We start from the raw sequence: 11655 nt of genomic DNA on the forward strand, positions 1-11655 counted from the left end.
TCATGAATTAATTGATGTTAGACCACCGTTGGAAACCTGGAAGCACTGGACGGCCATTTCGCCCTAGTATGGGACTCCTCAGCAGTGCGCATCCACGATCCCGCACCCCGCGGGATTCGAACCCAGGACTTACTGGCTTCGCGCCTGAGCACTTAACCATTAGACCACTGAGCCGGCATCCAATGGTGTTAGTGTCTAACATCAACCAATCCACGAAATTGCGCGACCACCTTCCATTGTACTGAGGTAGATACCTGTCTCTACCCGATACGGATTAGCTCCACTGGTCACGACATCTCACTAGAACTCCGAGAATAATAATAGTAGTGATAATAGTAGTGATACTGTAGATTCTGTAATGATTTTGTTGTCTGTAATAACAATCAAGTATTAATAACGATACTATTCATTTCAATTAATAAAACTTTTTTGATTAATATGAGAAGGGGTGTTTTTGTGAATATCATAGTAATTTCAGTAGTTGACATGAATGTGGACTGCTGAAAAGTCCCATAATAGGACGAAACGGCCGTCCAGTGCTTCCAGGTTTTCCATGGTGGTTGGTCTAGCTTCAATTTCTGAAAAAACGTTTTGAATAAATTTTGTTCTTATTGTTGAAAAAAACAAATTTTTCAATTTTTTTCACGTAATTAACAAAACTAGCTGTTGAATTGAATGCTTAACTTGGAAATAACTGCTTAAACATTAGGTAGAGTAAAAGTTAGTAATGAGTATGGAATTGTATGTACTGTATTTCTGAATAAATTACACAATGAATATATATATTGCTTTAATATGAAGTTGGTTTTCTATATCGTTTGTTGTATGACAATAATCATCCATTTCCATTTTTCGATAAAAAAAGCGATATCTGGTATCTTCATCCACATTCTTTTCGTTTACTTAATGTGTTAGGGCTTCACAAAAGGGCAATTTTAATGAGGGCTTCATTTTAATCGTCTATAATAAATTATATATTGTCTTATATAAAAACTGACTTAGTATATCCCAACTTATGGAATGAAAAGAAAATAGAAAGGTGAAAGTTAGAGCTTAAAATGAAAGTCTCAATGGGAATTATACACTTATATGCAGCATTAACTCACTAAATGAACGGAGAACTTCTAGATATTGTACACATAATAAATAGTGTACTACATATATGCTAAAAATCCTATCTTCAATCGTTTGTTTGAGTCACTTATAAAAGTTAAATGAGACAACAAACAATTAATTAAGTATCAGTAAAGGGTTGTGGAGATAGTTGAGCTTAGATTGATATCATGAATGAATCAATGTTAGACCACCATTGAAAACCTAGAATCTCTAGAAGGTAGTTTTGTCCTAGTATGGGACTTCTCAGCAGTGCGCATCTACGATCTGGCACGTGAGATCCGAACCCAGTACGTTCAGCCTCGCGCGCAAACGCTTACCCTCTAGACCACTGAGTCAACCCTGGGTTCGAATCCCACATGCGAGATCACGAGTCCCATACTAGGATGAAACGGCCGTCCAGTGCTTCCAAATTTTCAATAGTGGTCTAACATTGATCCATTCATGATAAGAATAAATTAAATGTTCATTGCGCCCAAAATGCAGCTAATCTATGGTGTATTTTGCTTTACTTATTAGATCACAGTAATATCTAGTGGACTGAATATAATTCTTTTGTTAATCTAATTGTTTTGTAGATTATTTCACGACAAATTATCTAAAAATTCTATTCCTTTAACAAAGTAAACGTTAGACAGCCCTGTATAAAACAAGCATTATACTACAAAATGATAGCTAATTTTATTATCATCCATTTACCGCGATATTCAAAAGTAAAGAACAAATACTATTTACCAATTTTATTATCTCTTTCCACGTTTGTCAATAATCTGCACTAAAAAGAAACAAATAATTTGCATATCGATCAATGTCAAGTCCCATCAACCAATTCAGGTTTACATAAAACTATCAAGACATTTTCTAGAGCATTTTAGGCTGTTCGAGAAAAACTCAGACCACATACTGACTGAAACATTTGCTGATACATCAGTAAATAAAAACTGCTTGTGATTGGCTGTTATTGTTTAGGGATAAAATTAAACGCTATCAATTAGACATTCAGTTTTCTATCACTGAATTTGACACAAAACTTCAGAGCAGTAAAATCACTGACGTCTAACTGCTTAACATATTTTTATCATTTGAATGACAAATTAAAAACATGAAGTTCAGTCAAGGGATCTCTTTTCAACGAATTTATTATCAAGCTGTACAATCGTATATATATGAAATTTGTTGAGGATGTTAGATCCCCAGAACTCACTTGAAAAAGGTCCTAATTTTATAATTTTATTCTGAAAATTTGAATTCCATGTTTTCGCGTCAAGAGACATTAAATTGACTTACAGCTAGCATTACCCACTCTGAAATCTTTAAAATAGCTTATCGTGTCCCTGTATCTTTAACCGTCGTTCCGTTTACCGAGTAAGCTGAACTTGTAATAGCATTCAAGCATATCAAAATTTTTTTTGTTAATGTACTAATTCCGTAAGGAAATGTGAACATCAATAACTATATATATACGATTGGACAGCTTGACAATAAATTAGTTGAAAAGAGATCCCTTCAATGAACTTCATGTTTTCAAATTTTAAATGAAAAATGGTTGTTGACATGTGCATATTTACATACAAAATTTATCACTGACTTTGAAATAAACTTTGATGTAATTCATTTAAGAATTCAGCAAAAGTCATATAAGGATTGGTGAAATCAAGGTAAAAATAAATTTCTTCCTTAAGCAAAATATACACATACATGCACCAAACATTTGCTTACTTTCCACCACACTGAATTTTCAAACGTTGACTTGATAATATAGATTAGATATGATCAGCGGAAATTATTTCAATCGTGCTGTTCAAACTGTCTTATTTTCAATTCAAAAATAAAACGTCTTACAGTATATCCTTGATAAGTGGTTTCATGTTAAACCGATAAATTTGTAAATGGTACTTACCTCCAATGCTACAATCCAATCACAACTGACGGAGAAGATTTGGAAGATGTAAAAACCTTTACATATCTAGGCACCATCATTGATAAACATGGTGGATCTGATGCAGATGTGAAAGCATGGATCGGTAAAGCAAGGGCAGTATATTTACAACTGAAGAACATATGGAATTCAAAGCAACTGTCAACCAACACCAAGGTCAGGATTTTCAATACAAATGTCAAGACAGTTCTACTGTATGGGGCAGAAACCTGGAGAACTACGAAAGCCATCATCCAGAAAATACAGGTGTTTATTAACAATTGTCTACGCAAAATACTTCGGATCCGTTGGCCGGACACTATTAGCAACAACCAACTGTGGGAGAGAACAAACCAGATGCCAGCGGAGGAAGAAATTAGGAAAAAGTGCTGGAAGTGGATAGGACACACATTGAGGAAAGCACCGAACTGCGTCACAAGACAAGTCTTCACATGGAATCCTGAAGGCCAAAAGAGGAGAGGAAGACCAAAGAACACATTACTCCGAGAAATGGAGATAGACATGAGAAAAAATGAACAAGAATTGGATGGAACTAGAAAAGAAGGCCGAGGACAGAGTGGGTTGGAGAAAGCTGGTCGGTGGCCTATGCTCCATTGGGAGTAACATGCGTAAGTAAGTATTTACTTCCAAGTTATTTAAGGATTTATCAAGAAAATGTAATTGAATATAACATATGAATCTATGTGTATCATTTTAGTTAAACTGATTGATTAACAAATAAATCAAAGTAATTGTGTACAAGTATGAACAATTTAAGGCAAAACACCAAGAACTGATAGAGCTATATACTGTACATATATAACTGAAACTCAAATAGAATAATAAAAAAAGTGAAGACATAAAGTTTACCGGTATCAAAGCCAAGTTTAGACTTGATAGTTTCAAATAATTTGAACATTGGGTAGAAAGTTAACAATAAATATACCTTTTGTTCGATCCCAATGAGTAGAAAAATTGTATTTCTGACGTTTCGCGACTTAATGTAAGGCACTTCTTCAGAGTAAATAAATAGCTGAATAAAATTAACACAGGTTTGAATAGTATAAAGGAAACAATTTTTCTACCCATCGGGATATAACAAAAATATATTTATTAAAAGGTTTATTGTCAGTGATGTGATAGAAATGAACATTTGCCGTCAGAACTGGTACAGAAAATAGCCTTCTTATACATGATTTATCAGTTATCCTATTGAAAAGTGTATCCAGTTTGGTATACACCTATGAAAAGACAATTGGTCATTGGTGAACATGAAATTCTGGTCTACATATTACTCAAATAAAGTGATGGATGGTTTTTTGTCCATTTGTTTGTTCAATTTGTAAAATCCATTTTAAATGTGAAATAAATGAAGCAGTAAAAATTATCAGCATCTATCCGTAGGATGTTTCTGCAGTTTCATCAGAATTACCTCAATTCTAAACAATCATTTCATCTTATATGACTTGCTCCGATGAAACGACCTATTGAATTTTCTAACTTTCGTATCATTCTAATTCTCGTCAAGAAATCAGTCATTGTACTATATTTCTGAGTTAACATCGTTTAACGTCTTATATTTGTGTGTCAGTTTGCTCTTAAATTGCTTTTCAACCAAGATTAGTAGATTCTGTCTATTGGAGTTGTTTTTAAAAGGATTCCCTTTGTTATTACAGATCTATAGTATAAGACCAACTATACATCGAAAAGGTTGATTGAACAACCATAGTTTATGAAACATCTAATAAATAAGTTACAATGTTGTAAATTAAATAAGTTATATGTTAAAGGAAAAATTTCAATGTATCATTAGTGAAGATGTATTCACTCAAACCAGTAGGTATGACAGAAGAATGCTGCGATATAATGTAAGTTTTTCACATAATACCAAATTTTAGTGAGAGGTCACATTATATGAAATTACACTGTAGATGGTATGTGAATTGATGCATATGTGACCGTAATCATACCAATGGTTTCCAAAACTTAATAGAAGAATTTATTGATGAATAAAGTAATTTGTATTTACTAAAAATGTGTTTTAGTAAATGCACACTGTCGATAAATTTTCAGTATAATTATGTCATTATAACTTACAGTATATCTTATAAGCTAGATTTAATGATTCATTTTTAGAAAAATCCCCCCCAAAAATAGTCGATCAACAAATGATATCACTGAATCCCAGTTAAGATAATACTTATACTAGAGACCATATATAAACCAGCAAGTCATCAAATTGATTTTAGAGAATACACTATGAAACAAGCCGTGAATCACATGTGGAGAGATTTGAACACTTCAATTCTATCTGAAGTTTGTGCTGATGATGTCGTTCAGAAAAACTATGAAAGCTTCACGACTAAACCATCCAGCTCAGAGAACAAAACTTCATTAAAATTATCCACCTGAGCTACATATTTTCTCTATTGTTAAACAACTTTTATTTTCCTCGCATCAATAAATCTTCTATTTATCAACTTCAAATAATTCAGCAACCTAAGAGTCCTTTCAAAGTGAATCGTAATTCATCTACTTGAAATCTCTATTACAGAATCTAATTACAAGTCTTTAAATCCAACACTTTTCAGGCATAAACAATAATGCTCGAGTATTAAACACTGTTTCTCTAAGCAAAAAGATCAGTGAAAAGTTGTGAACATTGAACAACCACCATCCATAAGTTTGTAAACAAGGTTCAGCTCTAAATATGGACCATTTAAGTCATTATGGTGCGATCTAATGGTAAGGAATTTCAGCCTTAGTCAATTTCTGACATCAGTGTATAATGAAGCACTCCTAAATACAGTAGTCTTATCATCACTCCTTACGATTTTAGAAATTACCATCTTAAACTCTTAGTAAGAAATCATGACCCATGAAATAATCCAATTTAAGGGTAAAAGGTAAATCCATTGTTAGCACATCGAAAAAGGATTGCTTAGTAACCCTATTTGATTGAGGTTGAAATGTGGCCTGATTGACTGCCACTTATTAGTCTATGGTAACTGTATCTACCGTTAAAATTAAAACTCTTGAGTATTATTTAAGCACTGAATAAGGTTGAAATAGTTGTCTATCGAAATCTAAACTCCAATGATTATTCAAACGAAAATGAATCAAGATTAATATTTCTTACGAAGTATAGAAGCTTGATGAAAATTACCATAGAATTTCTCTTTATTCCAACGTGAGGAACTTCGAAGACAGAAACCTTATAGCAAGTAAAAATCATTGTCATATTCACTATAATTTACTGTCAATCAGTTATTTGCATTATATTGGTCTGAAGTTCCTTACTTTCCTCAAGGAGGCTTTCATATATTATGAACTGTTACCATTCTAGTGAAGTCATCAAATTTATATATTTAGTAGGGATACATAGGATTACCGAAGCGAAAATTCAAATAAGTGAATATTATCCTTTGACTGGAGGTGAAAAAAGAGATTACTTAAGACGAGTTTGAAGCCTGTTTATTATTACTTCATTGAATATCTGACCATAATTTAAAGACCTATTTTTAAAATCGGACTTTGTTTACAACAGTCAAAACTATATAAACATGAGCAATTTAACTATTGATCACCGTCTCATTGAAAAACAGTATCCCCTGAAACTATTTATCAACTTGGGTTTAATCATTAATAAACAGCTTCTAAATATTGTACTGGATTGTTCATTCAAATTGTCAGTTAATCTTTCAATTTGCTTTACAGTTATGTATCACATTTGGATGGATACTTCAGTTACTTTCAATTCCAAGGGAAATCAATGATTGTCTATCGAACACAATAAAACGAAGGCCTACCTTATTAACATTATTACTATTATTTGAGAACGAGACAGTGATTTTATTATTTTTATTGTCATTATACATTATGTGTATACGATTTAAATACTGATATTTCTGTATTTCCCTCTGTATAAATGTATTTTATATAATTAAAAAGGCTTAACAATGGTATAGAAAGGTATTTTTAATGATATTCACGTTCACACTCTTCTCTTGAACAAACAGAAAATGATTGATCGAAAGCGTATAATTTGCATAGAACTACCACCAGACACAATAAATAATAAAATGTGTTAGATAGTCAGATAAGCTGCTTGACACAGATCAACAAGGAATACCTACAACATTAGGCAGAATATTGTGTCATGCTGTGTCATCCCCTCAAATGACCAAGGGATAAAAATGTGATCCGAGCTTAGAGCTATGCATTATTGATATATGACTAAGTAGCATAAAACCTACGTCCACCCATTCTCCTCAATCATATAAAAAACAACTTTACACCAAATAGTTTCCTAAATGTTACTTTTCCGTGACTGCATCACAAAAAACCTGATCAGCATCAAGAACTAAACCACAAGACATTGGTTTACATCCAGCAATTGGCAAGTGGAATACGGTGTTTTTTAATGAATGACTTATTCAAACACAAGAATATTTATCAGCTCGATAGATATCAATTCATCATTATATTAATAGGTAAACATTTTAAATGAATCACAAAAAATAAAAAGAATATCTTAACATGAACAAAACTTTTTTGGACAACCATCAAGAACCATGAAACACTGGACAATAGTGGACCCAGAATGTCACTCATCAGGAGTAACGACCCATCATCCCTAAGAGAATCGGACCCAGCGCCTTCGAATTGTATGGCGAATGTATAACATTTTGATTGTTGAGTCAGCATACAATGATCTACATGATTAACTTCAAAAAAGCAAAGGTCTTTCTCAGCCATCTTTCAATGTCATTGGTGTGTAATTGCCTCATATTTGACATGGCAAGACCCTAATATCCACAACTTTTCTCCCGAATTTCGAGAAGATGGTTGTGTAATGCATGCCTCGAGATTACATTCTGAAGAACATGTGAATACTGTTTGGGTACTGAAAATATTATATATATATATATATATATATATATATATATATATCATAATAATACCTGACTGACAAAAATTGCGTTCATGAAGTGATCAGTGTTAGATAACCATTGAAAACCTGAAAACACTGAATGGCCAGTTCGACCTAGTATGGGGATCCTCGGTAATGCACATCCACGATGCCGGACGTAAGACTCGAACCCGAGACTTTCGGTCTCGTACGCCTTCACTGAAACATTTAAACTAACCCAATTATTGGTTTTCAAAGGCTTTTTTATGTTACAAGTCAAGTTGTCATTTTCCATTTCGATATATATTGACTACTAGTGTGTAAGCTAGTCGCTTCTGATTGCACGATAATTTTTTATTCGTTAGTTTTTGGTCGCAGACTGATATTAGCTGGTTACTCAGCTAAACTTTGACATGGTAAGTGTATTTTATTCGATCTATTCAGTTAACGGTATTGCATTCTCAACTAAAACTAACCTTGGATCTCTAACCTTTAAACTCAATATAGGTCTAAATTAATTATTATAAGAAGTAGTAGCCTTATTATTTTATTCAACCAATTGACTTTTGATTATTTTATAACGGATTAAAATATGCCAAAATTCGAGATTGAAGTGAATATATGCATTTGTTTAATAATACAGTGAATTGTGTCGATTGACATATGTATTTCATATAAAAAAGTTTCAGTTCACTCGGTACTTTCTATAGTGCCTCTTATTATTTATCTATCCGTTATTAGGGCTTGAAAAATAAGTTAAAATGTGCTTAAAAGTACTTTTTCATTTAGACCTACACAAGTTAATAAAGAATATACCTTTCAATCAAACGTTAATCAAAACAACAGTTACAAGTCTAAGTTATTAAGTGAAGGAATAGTAATGCCGTAGCAGATAGTGTATTAAGTATTATAAGTAGAAAGACAATATTACAGAAGGCAAATAATAAAATTCTTTTTCTGTTATAAAACATTTCAAGATTAATAATCGTAAATGGCAATAAAAGCTAGTAACTATCTGGGCACATTAGCCAAATAGATAACCCGATGGCGTTTGAAGCAAACAGTACTGAGTTTAAGTCTCAAATTGAACATCAAATCTGGGATGCAAGTATATTCAGCTGACAAATCACAAATGGGACAAAACGTTCACCTTGGATTCCACTGCTAGCCATCATCCAACTCTGCTTATAATGTAGAAAGCTATTATCAATGTAAAAACATCTTTAACTGCATTCGATTTATGCGAGTTGTCCGACAAAGTTTTGGACATGATAACACTTGAATTGAATAAACATAAATCAACAAATCCAGTGCTTTCAGGTTTTCAGTAGTGGTCTAACATTGATCGGTTCATGATCTCAATTAAAACTAAACGATCTTCATAACCCTATACTGATAACAACAAATCGGTTGGTGAATATATGTAAACAGATTTTACAAAACAATTAAACTAACTTCATGATAGCCAAAAGAAGAACTTATTTATAATACGGTAAATATCTTTAAGAAATATTAAATAGCTATTCTAAAGTAAAAAAACTTATTATAGATCGTGTATTGAAAGGGTAGATACGACTTTAGGAGGACTCTTTAGGTGATATATTCTTTGAAATAAAGTTATTCCATGAAAATTATATAGTAAAAAGGAAAGGATGCGAGTAAAATGAAGCTATTACTCATAAAACATTTCAAGGGTTACCATAGGTAATCAGATGATTATGTCATTTTTTCTCTCGCTTAATTCAAAATCTGTAAGGTAATAACATTTATTTTTGTACCTACTTTATTCTATAAATCGTAAGCATTTATGTCATCTATAAATTACCGTCATATTATCTTTTGTTCCTAAATCACTGTGACTTAAACTTGACCCTTATACTTTCAACGTTCTAGTTCAGATATGATCATATTTTTCGCGTTGTTTGTATTGTGGTCCTGTTAGTTATAAATTCTTTTATGCACATTTTGGAGTTAGTTGAACCAGGAATTTAGTTTTAGTTTTGAGATGGTGGAGAAGATTTGTACCTCCGGTGGATGATTTTGATGGAGTTTTGTTCACTGAGCTGGATGGTTTGGTCATGGAGCTTCCATCGTTCTTCTAAACGACATCATCAGAACAAACTTATATCTGAACAATGAAAGCTCCACGACCAAACAATCCAGCCTTATGTCTGACTACAGTTTGACCGTACGAAGATGCTATGAACATAAATCTTCCATTTAACTCCGTATGTTACCTACGCTAACCCCGTTTGTATGACGGCGGTAATAAGAAGCCAGAACGGGTTACGTTGGGTGAATTTATTTCAAACACTCGTTTGTCCAAACAGACATTCAGAATAAGAAGCTAAACGGAGAAGGCAAGTGTGCCTGCTCATTCTGATAAAGTGAAATTCAATGAATAGGGTAAGCAATTAACACATTTACGCTCATATAAAAATAGTTAAGGTTAGTAAGAGGATAATTAACCCGGTCGAAACGTGACTTAAGAAGACTAAATAAATCGGTCTGTCCGGAAGTTAGAATAACCCATGTGTGCTTTAATTAATGATTAATTTCATCACAAATTTAATATACAATTTTAGTTTCTTTTCAATGCTGAATGTATCAAGTGATCTTGTAATGTAATGTAGTCGTGTAATGATTCATGTAATGTGTACGTACAATATCACTAGTTTCAATTCAGTGGTGAAATGAGATGTCAATGATATATAATTGAAAATATAAAAATCATGTCAAACAGGAGATTGATACAATTGTAATTGTCTTAGACGCAGAACAGCTCATATTTAACGTCTGATAGAGATTAACAGCTTAGCCTTAAGTAGACTAATCTGTCTAGGAAACTTACTGATCACAAATGAAGCGATATATAATCTAAGCGTCATTAATGCAGAAATTCATATTTAATATTAGGCAATTACACTTGATCTTAGTAGGAAGTTTATTGAGTAGCTACTTTTATCGAGTGACCGAACTACTGTCAAAACATTGAGTGAAAAAAAAAAATTAAGCTAGAATATTAAGTCAAATTGTTGAGGAAGCACTTAAAAGAGCCTTGTTTCTTTTTCATTCAATTTCCGTTCTTATCTATAATGAAAAGTATCATTAAGTGTGGTATCCACTTACAGAACCCATTACTACATGTCATGACCGTGCCACTTCATATACAAGAGGTCACTCTTCGTAATCCTTGCAGAGCAGACAAGATGATTGTATGTGCTGCATTTCGAACATCTGACCCATTCACCAGAACCTTACTTGATGCTTGGCGGTTGGAACAGTTAATATCCAGCACAAATATCAAGATTGTCATCATCAGATTCTTCACTAGGTTCAGGGATTTTACTAGTCACCTGTATATCTAATTTCTTTACAAGCCCACATTCACTGCCATCACTGGATATAGTAGCATCCGGATCTATATTTCTGAAAGCATCGTTTCAGCTGTTGATTTGGTCTACGGAGATGGATGATGTTTCTCTAGGGTTGTTATACGGATGGTCAGCTCTATTAAATGAAAATTGTGAATAAAACTCAGGAACTGGACCTGGAACAACAGGTGAAGCAATGGGACCAGGTTAATAACCTGCTAACCAGCTCAGAAGTTTCTATGGCCAGAAATCCAAATGATACTGGCGTTTCGTTCGTGGAGGCATCTAATGCCAATATTTCGTGAAGAGGTATTTCCTTGTTGTTGCACTCGTGTGTA

This window comes from Schistosoma haematobium, chromosome 1 (genome assembly GCF_000699445.3).
Source record: "Schistosoma haematobium chromosome 1, whole genome shotgun sequence".
In the NCBI taxonomy this organism is placed as follows: Eukaryota; Metazoa; Platyhelminthes; class Trematoda; order Strigeidida; family Schistosomatidae; genus Schistosoma; species Schistosoma haematobium.